Here is a 12,451-nt window from a genome sequence, read left to right on the forward strand (position 1 = left end):
TGGGGTGGACGGTCACCCCCAATCTGTTTGTTGGTTCACTGGGGCGTCGCTCCATTTCACAAACACCCCGACACGGTGTGTCGGGCCCCACGGTAGAGGCTGCAGGGGGCGACTTCAAGCAGGGCTCGTGCCGCCTTCCGGGAGCTGCTGCCAGATTGTCTCGGAGTCAGTGTTTCACTTAAAAAAAAAAAAAATCGCCTTTCCTTTGCTCTGTTCAGGGGAAATATCGGTATGGAACGTTCGACAGAAGTTCGTCAGAGCTTTTCACCTGAAAAGTCAAACTAACAAAAGTGCACACAGTTCTGTGAAGTCTGGGCTTCCCTTCACTATGAATCTTTCTTTCTTTTTTTTTAAAAGATTTTATTTATTTATTTTTAGAGAGGGAAGGGAGGGAGAGAGAGAGAGAGAAACATCAATGTGCGGTTGCTGGGGGCCGTGGCCTGCAACCCAGGCATGTAGCCTGGCTGGGAATCGAACCTGCGACACTTTGGTTCACAGCCCACGCTCAATCCACTGAGCTACGCCGGACAGGGAATCTTTCAATCAGTAGGAATTCCTTCTGCATTTGAGCCCCAGAGAGACCAGTAGGCTCCTCCCGTCCTATCTTGGCAACTGATTGCAACAACGAGAGGGAAAGAAAGGATAGAAATAGATCATGCAGTTCTCAAAGTGGTCGTTCATCAGAAATGAAGCTGGGTCCACTCAGGGTCCCTGGCTCAAACCAGCCCACGGGCGATGACGGTGAGAAGCGGCTGTCCTCTCCTCCCGTGACCCGTGACGGCAGCGCCACGCACCCTAGACGCGGTGGACTTCCTGTCACCCAGGTGTGCTGGCGTTCCCGAGGTACGGACATTCTCCGTGTTTGTGTTCCGGCTCCGAAGGCTTCCTGAGAACATTCTGGAACATTTCGAGGGCAGCAGCCACTCATCCTGACTACCGATGCATGGGGCCGTGGAACTTAAAAACCGCAGGTGCCCACGGTGGCACGCGCGCCCTCCTTCCTCCCGGGGCGTCAGCAGCGGCCCGAGAAGCACCCGCGATCCCAGCGGCAGTGACCCCTTCCCCGGCAGGGGGTGCTCGCCGGGCGCCCCTCTGAGCACCGGGTGTTCATTCTGTGCTCAGTCCTCTCGAACCCCACCGGTTACCTGCAGACGCAACCACCCCCGTTTATAGGCGAGGAAACTGAGGCTGAGAGAGGTTAATGAACACGCCCACAAGGACCCGGCCGGCCAGCTGGCGTCTCCCCAGAGACTCTGGGCCCCTCTAGCCCCAGACTCTGCCGGCGGCCCTGGGGCAGCCCTGGGGCTCCAGAGGGTCGGCCGGAGGCCGCGCCCGTGGGACGTGTCCGTCTCTTTCCTTCCCTTTTTCTAGAAGGCGGTAGAATATGCATTTCATTCAGAAGCATTTACATCCACACATTTCTTTGCACAGAATGTTCCCCGATGTCAAATTATTATTTAACTTCAACCTTCCGGAAGCATGTCCTTCACGGTCCCAGCCCCTGCAGAGTGAACGACACTGATGAAATGCACAAAACACGGCCGGCAGCTGTTCCCACAGCACGGCGCGATCCAGGCCACGTTCTCCCGAAACCCCCCACCCCCACCCCCACCCCCACCCCCGGGGCGCGGCAGGCAGGAGAACCGCCGCCCAGGCCTGGGCACTCACTCGGTCGTCTGCTGCACCGGGGGAGGCTGGGGTGGTGGGGCCGGGGGTCAGGCCGTGCCGTGGGGACCGTGGGCAGGGCTTCGGCAAGTGTGGCTGGTGACGGCCACACAGGGACATTCACTGCGGGCTGTGCTCAGTAGAAAAATTCATGTTTCAAAGAAAACCTGTTCTACCCCAGCTCCAGGCATTTTTTTTTCACTTTTTCCCCCCCCGTGATAGGATGATCTGTTATCATTATTATTTCCATTTTTAAAATTTTATTGAGATACAATTCATATGCCATACAACTCATGTCCCCTTTAAAATATTCGTTTCGGCGGGTTTTAGAAATGCACATTTTCACAGAACAAGTTCTGCCGTCCCCACGATCTAATCCAAGGAGACTGTCGTCAGGCCCAAACGAAGCTCCATGCCCGTTGGGGGTGCCCCCCACTCTCTCCTCCGACAGCCCCCGCCCCAGCTCCCGGCGGGCGGCGAGGATGCTTCACAGTTGTGCTTGGTCCCTTCAGTCAGATTCCAGGGGCCCGAGGCACTCATCCCTCTCTTCCTCGCACACAGTAGGTGCTCAGTAATGGACTCGTCGTCTCGGTGACAGAGCTCCCCGCCTGGAGACTCTCCACCCTTGGCGGGCAGTGCACGAGGGGACACAGACTCTGGGCTTCCCGCCTGCGCCCAGGGGTGTCCCGTCACCAGATCGGTGCTGTGTGGACCTTCCGCCGAATCCCGTTTGGTTGAGGGGAGACACGGCCGCCCGTGGTCTCATGTTGGGCCGGGGACGTGGACAGCGCCGTGACGCTTCATGGTTTCCCAGCTCACACTGACGCGGTGAGGACACCGTCGGGGCGGACGGAAGTGGGGATGAGGGACGCGCTCTGACGTGCGTGGGCCTGAACTGGCTGCTTGCGGACGGGCAGGCAGGCCCCCCACGGGCTGCGACGTGGCCGCCCGCCCGTGGGCCTGGGAATCCACACGCGCAACCCCCTCTCGCTGGCAGAACAAGAAAGCTCAAGATAATCCCCTAATCCTGTGGCATTTAAAAAAAAATTTTGTGCTGTTGCAGTTGTCCCAGTTTTTCCTCCCTCCCCCTCCCCCTCCCCCGTCTCTCCCCTCCCCCCACCCCCACTCCCACAGTGCGCGTCCACGCCGCCGTCCAGGCCCAGGGGTCGGTCCCACAGGCCCTCTCCCTAATCCCTCCCCCTCCTTCCCCCATTCTCGCCCCGCCCCGCCCCCTCCCCTCTGGCAGCTGTCCGTCTGTCCTGTGGGGTTTTTAATCCGTGGGACGAGCTTTGCAGCACAGCGAGTCTCAGGCTCAGTCGCATGCTCTGGAGGTGGGAGCACGTGTCTCCTCCTGCCCCGTCCGTGGCGGCGGCGGCTGCTGGCGGCTGTGCCCGAGGGATCGCACTCCCTCCGTCCCCAGTTTCCACTTCTTTTACAATGCAAGTGGGGGACGTTCCCGTGGCCGCTCGTCCCCCGAAACACGAGAATTGGAGACTCCCCGCGATGCTGACAAGCAGAAAGCACCGAGATGCCTGCCCGTGGGGGACCCGACAGACGCAGTGGGTCCGTCCACTCGAGGGCGGGCTGTTCAGCCGTAAGAAGGAAGGAAGCAGGTGCAGGGCCCCGGGGGGGGGCCTGGAAAACAGTGTGCAGGCGAGAGAAGGGAGTCACGGAAGGCCTCAGACTGTGCTTTCCATCCACACGGAACGCCCACGAGGCAGCCCCGGGGCTCCAGGGCTCCGCACCCAGGGCCCAAGGGGGTCACAGGCCCACTGTGCTGCCCGGAGCGGCCGAGGGGGTGCCCAGCCCCGAGCCGGAAACCTTCAGGCTGGAGACGCTGAGCTGAGCCATGCAGGGTCGCCTGTGGTGGCCAGGCTGTCCTCTCACTGGCCCCAAGGGCTGGACCCAGTCCCCCGGCCACAGCTGGCTCCCAGCACGAGCTTCCAGGGGCAGGATGACTTGGAGCCACTGCTGAGGCCAGCTGTGAAGAAGAGGGTTTTTCTGGCGCGACGAAGAACTCCTCCGAAGGAGCTGTGGGCAGCCTTGCTCCGGGCTGCGCGGCAGGGTCCCGCCTGGCAGGGCCCCGCTCGGAGGAAAACGTCAGCTGCCCGGCTCTGGACGGTCGCCGCCGGGCTCTCTCCGGCCTGACGGAGGAGCTGACGTCCGCGGGCCTCTGTCTGCAGAGCTGCTTTCCCAGCGAGGCCGCCTGTTCGCCCGTCTGCTGAGACTGGCACACGCTGGGGAAGGCTCTCTCAGGACAGGGCCTGCCCGGTCCTCCTCCTCCTCCTCGGAGGGCCCCTCCTCCACCTCCCCCAGCTCTCCGCTGCCAGGAGGCACGTGAGTGCGTGGAGACCAAGAGAACTCGGGCAGGATGGTCCTGAGCTGCCCCAGCGAGGAAGGAGGGGGCGGCCCGGCAAAGGGCACCGCTGGCCTTCCCGGGGCCAAACTTGTTGAAGACCCACTGTGCGCAGGCATCGGACTGGCTGCCACGCCAGGCCCTCCTGGAACCCCCCGGGCCTTCCCTGGCCTTATCCATGATCCCCGAAAAGCTGGTCTGGGGAAATACAGAGAGTGGACTTAAAAACAAAAACAAAACAAAACAAAACACCCTCCAAAAACGTCCACAAAGATGCAGATGCAGGGATGAAGGCAGTTCGGGGGGCCAAGGGCTGGGAGGAGGGGAACTGGGGTTTCTTTTTGGGGGTGATGCACAAATTTTGGAATTCGACAGTGGTGATGGTTGCACAACTTCGAGAATATGCTAAAACCTGCTCAACTGTGTACTTTGAACCAGTGAATTTCACGGCACATTAGCATTACCTTGGTTAAAAAAAGTAAAGACGAAAAGATTTGCTGCTACGCCTCCCGAGGGGCTAAACAGAAGAGGAACAAGGGAAATCTGGTCGTTGGTGCGGAAGAGGAAGGCGGCTTCGTGGCTCCACCCCGTCTGCGAGGCGTCGGCTGGAGTAAAAGCCTCGGATCCTGGCCACAGCCATGGCCACGGCCACGGCCGCACGCTGTCACGGACCTTCACTGTCCCCACCTGGGTCCCCTGGGAACAAAGAGCCCGACAGCTGGACAAAACTCAGAGATTCCAGTCCAGCCGTCTCGTGGCTCCGGTGACGCACGCACCCTGGCGGAAAGGCTGTGTTCCGAGCAGCCCGGGGAGCCGCCGGGCCTGAAACCCCGAGTCTGCACTGGCCGTTTCTGGCAGTTGGGTCCCCTGCCTCTCCTCCGTCTCTCCCTGCTCAACTGTGGTGACGGGACACCCCACAGGTCGGACGGGTCCCGAAACACAGATCTTCTGCTGCTTTCCTCCGAAAGACCTTCAGGAGCCCCTGTTGTGCTCGGTCCCTTATCTGCTCCCGCGGCTCCCTCCGTGCCTGACCTTGCTGGCCCAGGACACAGCGTACTTGGCAGCATCGCGCCGTTGTCCCCACGGTGTCACTGAACTTCGTGTCTGTGCTTGTGCCTTCTCTCCCCAGTGGACTCCCATGTCCCCAAAGACTGCGGTCCCAGTTTTGACCTTGAGGCACGGGGCACAGTGTGGCCCTGGGACTGAGGGGCAGGGGCCGGGCCATACTCGCCGACCGGCTGATTCCGTTCAGGACTTAGGGCCAGTCTCTGCTCGGACATGTCCACAGAATGTCCCGGGTCTGGAAGTGGGAGGCTGTCCGTGCCCCGCTCTCCCGTTGGAAGGCAGAGACGGGGTTTAATGTTGGGGTGCAAACTGGACAAAAAGATGGTAGGAGCCTCTCGTGAGACTAGATCGAATCTCAAAAAGGCAAAACTCCGGGAGGGAGGCGGTCAAAAGGGGTGAACATCCTCGGGGAGGTACAAGGAGCTGGACCTGTGGTCCCTGCACCCTGGCAACCGCTCGCGCGCCGCCCTGTGGCCCGAGGAAAGCTGCCAGGGCAACCCCGAGGTCTCCTCCTCTTCCTCCCCTCGGGTCTCCCTGAGAAGACAGGCGTCCGCCCAGCCTGTTGTGGCGATCACCTCCCAGCGAGTGTGAGTCACCCCGTCACGCTCCGCGATGCCCGAAGCGCACACAGTGACGCCTGCCGGTGACCGCGGCGCAGGAGACCGGACAGCCAGGGAGACAACAAGGCAACAAGACTCGCGGACGTAAAAACAAAGGGCCGGACGTTATTTTGAAATAGACTCTTTTCTCCACTGCGGGAGCAGCTGGGGTCATTGGCGGAGACTGAGGAAGTGCCGAGGAAGTTCCAGGAACAGGAAGAAGAACCTGGAAAACAGCCACGGCCCGGGTGGGGGCGGGGGAGGCGGGGTCACGGGTCCTCGCGGTCGGTGCAGCCGTCCTTCTGTGCACGCCGCACACGCCGAGCTTGCCCACGTGAGAGCCTGCTCTGCATGCTGTTTTGAAACCCGCTTTTCCAGCGAGTGAAAGGGGAGCCTTTAGTGGCGCTGCCTTCAGTGGGAAGAATCTGTGACCGCCGGCTGACGTGAGTCATTCTGGTGACACAGGAACGAGCCGCTCAGTGTTTGTTTTGCTTCTTTGCTTTTCTTGGTGCAGGGAAGGGCAGCACAGCCGGAGTAGGAGGAGTTCTGGGAACTAAGGGACGCACAGCTTTCCAGCTACCCGCTCCCCGGGGCAGGTGCGGGGGCAGCTGCCCCGCCATCCTGGCTGGCTCTGTCTTCTCGCCGGGTCTGCACGGGAACCGGAGCGGCAGCCATTCAGGGCCTCTTCCCGTTCCGGAGCTCCGTGAGCTTCGTCGGCCGTCTCTCCCTGCCCCTTCTCTGTCCTCGGGCGAGTCGGAGCCCTCCGCGTGCCCCAGGGGGCAGAGGGCCTGACCGCTTCCCGCCGCTCGGTGCCAGCGCCGTGCCTGGCGAAGAACTGACACCCAGCTAGTATTTGTTAAAGACCGAGTGGGTGAGGTGCTCCCGAGTGAGGTCCTTCGTCACGACATCAGGAGATCACACGGTCTTTTATAGGAGCGCCAGATAGGAATTCTGTGTTTAGGCTCTTGGAGTTGGGCCCCAAACACGAGCAGCGTCGTGCGGTAATTGATTCCCGGGAAGTGCTCCACCGTCCGCCATCCTCAGCTCCCCTCGGGCTCCCCCCGAGGCCCCCTGAGGGGGGCGCTGCTGGTTCCGTTCCACTCCGGCCCCCCGAGTCCAGGTCCGGGGCCCTCTGCTGTGCCGCCCCCACTGTCTCATTGGGTCGGACACCCCCTTTCCTCTTCCGTTGGGCAGGTTGCTCCCCAACCATCAGAACGTTAGTGTTTCAAAGGTTCGTCCGAGGCTGAGCGATGGATCCCCTTCTAAGAGGATCCCTTGGGGCGATTCTGAGGCAGGTGGTCTGAAAAGCCCACTTGGAGGAGCGCGCCTAAAACATCTGAGGGGCCGCGGTGTGTCCAGCAGGGGAGGTGGGTGGCCGTGGGGAGGCCCTGAGGATCTTCCGGCATCGGCTTTGGTTCCCAAGGGGACTAGGAGCAAGGACGCGACAGCTCCTGATTGTCGTGGGTCTGCTGTGCTGGGAGCTTTCCCGAGGGCTTCACGCGAGCTCTATCCTTTAATTCTCTCTCGAGTCCCTCGGGGTGGGTCCTGCCGCTGCCTGCATTGCCCAAGCAGACCGAGGCTCAGACACGTGTGTCTGGCTTCTCCACAACCAGGCGAGGCGGCCAGTGGGGCCGCGTAACCGCGTCCCGCCACTCCGGGCGAGGAGACCTGGCTGCTGTCTTCAGAACGGCTGGCGGGGGTCACTGGTCACTACGAACAGTCATTCGTATTTTGGCCTCGACATGCCTGTCCGTGCCCACGTGTGACTCGTTCTGGACCGACGCGAACCTGGGAAACCAAACCAAGTGGTGAAGTTCACACAACAACGTCCCTGCTTCCCCTGGTGGGGCCGCCCTCGGTGCAGCCCGGCCCTGGCCTGAAGCTAATGCTGTTTCACCTTGACCCTGAACTGTTCTACCAGGGAAGTTCAAACACCAGCTACTGACCGGGTGTTTCAGGGTATGAAGGAATTATTATTATTATTTTTCACTGTAGGTATAATACTGATATTACGGTAATGTTTTTTAAAAAGTGTTTGTATTTTACAGCTAAGCACTAAAATGTGCACAGATGAAATGGTATGAGGTTCCGGATTTACTTAAATGACCCATTTGGGGGAGGCGCTGGGTGAAGCCGGATTGGATTAGGACGGTCATTGTTGGTGCCGGCTGAGGAGCACTTGAGGTCCTTATCGGATCACCCTAGTTTATTATGTCTGAGCATTTTCACAATAAAGAGTGAAAAGTAATTACCTGTCTCCTGCCCCTTATACTCGGTACGTGGATTTAATAAGTCTAACTAAAGCCCTCGAGGTTAATAACAGATTAATATGGAATCCCTGTAAGAGGGCATTTGCATTTTTTAACCAGGGTCTTCGACGTCTTTACCGGAGAATCCCGTAGTCTGGAAATTTCAGGCACGACGCTAACCTGGTAGGGGAAGTATGTTGTGTCGGCACAAATTTTCTCCTGCAGAATTGCTCCCGACCCCAGACTCCAGGGACACCTTTGAATATCCACTACCTTTTTTTTTTTTTGGTAATAGTGCTTTATAATGCTAACCTAAAAATAAAAGGCCGTTCAAAGTGAGAGGCAGCAAGCATTTGTGGAGATCAATAAGAATAGCCGTCTGGGCCGCCCTGAGTGGGGTGGGGTGCAGACGAAGACCAGGGGTGTTTTTGAGAGGGTGGGGGGACGGTGTGCAAGAGAAAAAAGGCAGGCATCTCTCTGCGTGCAGACCAGGCAGCAGCGTGGTGACGTGGGCAGCTCTAAACAATGTTTTCATTTTCACGCCCTAGTCATCCGGAGGGGTAACGACTGCTTTCTTATCTTTGCAGAAAACAGTGCTCTGGGAAACAATGTTGCTTAGGCCCAGGCCCACGGTTAGCTTGCCCTGTTTTTCACATGCCAAGGTTTGAGGCGTGGGGCCAGCAAGGCGGTTCCTCTGGGCTGCAGCTCCGGCCCCCTTTTAAAGGGGTCGGAGGACATGCCAAACGCCCTCAGCTCCCCCACCCCTTCTCTGTGAGCAGACCGCACCTCCTGCTGAGCGTGGGAACAAACAGGGGTCCAGGAGCTTAATTCGATTTCGTTATCGGACTGGTTAATTCTTTCATTTATCCATCTCTCCTGCCAACAGGCAGCATGCACTACTGTGCACCTACTGTATACGTGATACGGTGCTGAGTTGACGTGGCACCAAGGGGTGCAAAGTGGTGCCTGACTTTGGGGGGAGGCGTGTGCTAAGTGAGTGAGGGGAACCAATGTTTTTCACCCTGAAGCCGCCTTTTTTAAAAAAAATGGGCATTGATTTTAAGCTGTTTTTTAAGAAACAAGGGACTCAGAGCTTTTGACCCTCTCCCCCTTCCTGCCCAAGAGACGCTAGCAGAGAGAACCCTGCTTCAGGCGGGAGGGTTCTCAGGTGTTGCCACAGCCTGCTCTGCCTCATTTGAATTAAGTTTGCTGGCCTTCGAGCGGGGGCCCACTGGCTGGGCGCCCCCCGTGTCCCAGGGTTCCCGTGTCACCTAGTGAGAACTGTCCACTGGGTGCCTTCTGCTCTTCCTCGGCTCCCTGTGAGCCACCCCCCCTCGCTTCTGAAACCTACCACCGCCCCCCTTCCTTTGTCCAGAAAATCTTACGTACCCAATGGGGCCTCATGGCCTTTGGGATTTTTGTGCTGATGTGAGTGTCCCGTGCACATGTCTTAAAAACATTGATCGTCTCCTGTCAATCTGTCTCTGTTAACTTGATGATTAGCCCAGCCAGAAAAACCTAGGAGGGGGGAGGGAAAGCATTCAGAATTTTTTTTAGCCCCCACAGAATAAATCTGAAAGTTCGAGGGCTTCGTGTGGAGGGCGGGACTTGCGTGGGGCCATGCGGAATGAGCAGGGCCCCCTCCCCCACACCTGGTTGAGGCCCAAATCGGGGCTGGGCCCTGGAGCCCCGGCCACCTGGCCACCCGGCACAATGTCTGGCTGCCTCTGTCCTTCCCCCCTCCCATCTGAAACCTCGGGGTTCCCTGTCCCTGCCAAGGCCTGCAGGACTTTTCTCAAAGCCTTGCTGTCCACCGAGCCCCGTGGAACACAGCAGATGTGTTTCCCGGGGACGCAGGGTGCTGGGAACAACGGGGTGGGTGGCAGACCAAGGGCCGGGGCCCCGGCCTTGGAGGGTGTCACCCGGCCGGACAGCCCGGAAGGCCCGCTCCCGCCTGACACACACGTGACGGCCCCCGGGCCCCCGTGGGGACTGCCGGCGAGGACCTGGCCCGCTCCCGTTCACCTGCTCGAACGGCCGTGACTCACCGCTCCCCCCACACCCCCGCACGGGCACACAAAGCCACACGGCGACGTACAGGAGTTCTTTTTCAACACCTTCCCCCCACCCTCTCAGAAAATGTCAAGTGTTTCGGTTTGAGGGAGAAGAAAGCATGACTCACGGCCCGCTGACACACAGCTATCTGGAGGTATGCTGTGAGTCACGCCTCCCGGCTCCACGCGGGGGCCCAGCCCGGAAGGGGCATCGCGGCGGGACCAGCCGGTAAAATTCCACTGCACCCGAGGCCGACCCGGAGGCCCTGCCCGCGCCCTGGGCCTTCCCCGGCCCCACTCCGGCGCAGAGCCCTGGGGACCCTCCGGCCCGCTGGTGTCTGCAGGAAAGCAGGACGAGCGATTGTTAATAACTGGAATAAAACCATTATTATCTCTCCATTCCCAGTGCCGTGCTCACCCAGCCCCGCTCGCTTTTGTGAGCCAGCCAGGCTGCGGGATTTTCTTGAAGGGTATTGGGTTGCTAGGCAACGGGGCGGCCAGCATCCATCACGCCCAGCCGTGTCAGCCGGAGTGTGGCCAGGGAGCACGTTCGCCCCCCTCCCCCCGCCTCTCCGCGCACCCCTCCCCCACGAGCCAGGTGACTCGCATCCCGGGGACAGGAGCCCCGCCAGGTGGTTCTGTGTATAAAACACCCCCGTGCGCCCTGAAGCACAAACATTGTTTCTGCTTGCACAGCAGCGCCGTGACGTCGCCGCAGAGGCAGACGCAGTGGCGCGCAGCCCCCGCCCCCCCCCAAGGAGCGCGCAGACACCCTCCGAAAGCCTGCGGGCCGCCGCGGCCCTGCTGCGGGCCGCCTTCGAATCGCGCTTCCTCGCTGCGCATGCGGCGTCGTGTTCACGCGCTGTTCCCTCCGCGTCCGTCCCCTCCCTCCGTTCTGTGGTCCCCTGGGCGGCGGGGGTCGCGTTGGCGTGGGCCCGCGCCCCGTGGTGGACGGCTGGAGGCCGCCCTGCAGCAGACCTGTCGCCTTGGTGGTTCTGCTCCGGAAGTGCCCCCTTTCTGGGCGGGCCCCCCCCCCCTCGAGGCCGTCCGTGCCTTTATTTTCTCCTTTCGAGCAGGGTGGGTAAGCGGGTCGGCTGCCAGGGGCCGAGTGGGGGCAGGGGAGAGTGTCGGCTTTGGGGCAGTCGGACCTGGGGCCAAGGTCTTCCTGTTCCCCGCCCTGCTCTGGCGCCTCGAATATGCTCTCCCCGGGTCTGAGAAGAACGTTGGTGAAAGCCAGCTCCCGGGCCCCTGGGAGAGCCGAGTGTGGCGATGGGCACTAAGTGGCAGACACTGCAAAGACCGGGCGAGTCCCAGGTTGGAAGAGCGCCTGGGATGGTGCCGGCTGCAGCCCAACAAGGAAGCCTAACCCCCCGCTTCTCCCACTCAAGACACAGAGCCCAAGACCACGCCGCTCTGACCCCGGGCGACAGCCAGGGTCATAAGCCCTCAGACTCCCGGTCCAGGGGCCTTTCTCCAGGGCCCACTGGGATCTCTGCAGCCTTCCGTAGGTTCTCCCCCGATGTAGGGCCTTGAGGAGGAGTCTGATGTCCCTCCTTCGTTCTGTGGCTAAGCGAGGCCGGCTGGCAGGGACCCGGGCAGCATTTCAGTGTGATGGGAGCTGGGACCTGCTGGGAGGCCTGGTGGTGCTGGAGGCTGTGCCCGGGGGCCAGGAGCCCCGGGGGACACTCGGCTGGGCGGTCCCTGCCAGTGCCAGCCTGCTTTATGTGACCTCTGCCCCGACGCCGCTAAGCAAGAGCACCTAAGGCCCAACCGAGGCCGAGATGTTGGACAGGGAGTATGCGGGACACCTTACCTGAAGGTGACGCTCTGATGCTAGGTTTGACACCACAGCCCCTGTGGTGGGTGGTGCCACAGGCCTCCCTGATTACCTAAAGCACTTAGTGTCATACCTTTAAAGAACCCTCCCTCTCCCCAGCAATCCATTCTGTTCTGTCTCAGAGAGAAACTGCTGCCCCCGAAGGGGAGCTGGGGCCTTCCTGCTTTGGGGTTCCAGGCAAAGGGCACTGCAAGGAGACAGGCAGGCCGATGCATTTGGGAGCCACTGCCTCTGAGGGCTGGGGCCGGGCGCCCCGGTGGCCAGAGGAGGGAGAGAGTGAGGAGGGGGCCTTGGGGGATCCCAGCAGCCAGGCCTCTCTGTGAATCCCTCTCCTGCTCCCGCCCCCACTGCAGGGGCCGTGGTGACACTCACCCTGAAGGGGGTGGGAAGGGTTCCCCCCGAGGCAGGACGTAGCCTGCATGCATGAGAGGTGACTCAGAGCCCAGTCAGTGAGTGACCAATGCTCGCACCTAGGACACTGGTCAAGGGCGTGAGTCAGGCTCCCCGGCGTCCAGCCTGGGCTCTGTCACTTGGCTGTGTCACTGCGGACAAGTCACAGGGCCTCTCGCAGCCTCAGTTTCTCACCAGAAAAGTGGGGATCAAGCCCTGGCTGGCGTAGCTCAGTG

This window comes from Phyllostomus discolor, chromosome 2, assembly GCF_004126475.2.
Source record: "Phyllostomus discolor isolate MPI-MPIP mPhyDis1 chromosome 2, mPhyDis1.pri.v3, whole genome shotgun sequence".
Classification (NCBI taxonomy): Eukaryota; Metazoa; Chordata; class Mammalia; order Chiroptera; family Phyllostomidae; genus Phyllostomus; species Phyllostomus discolor.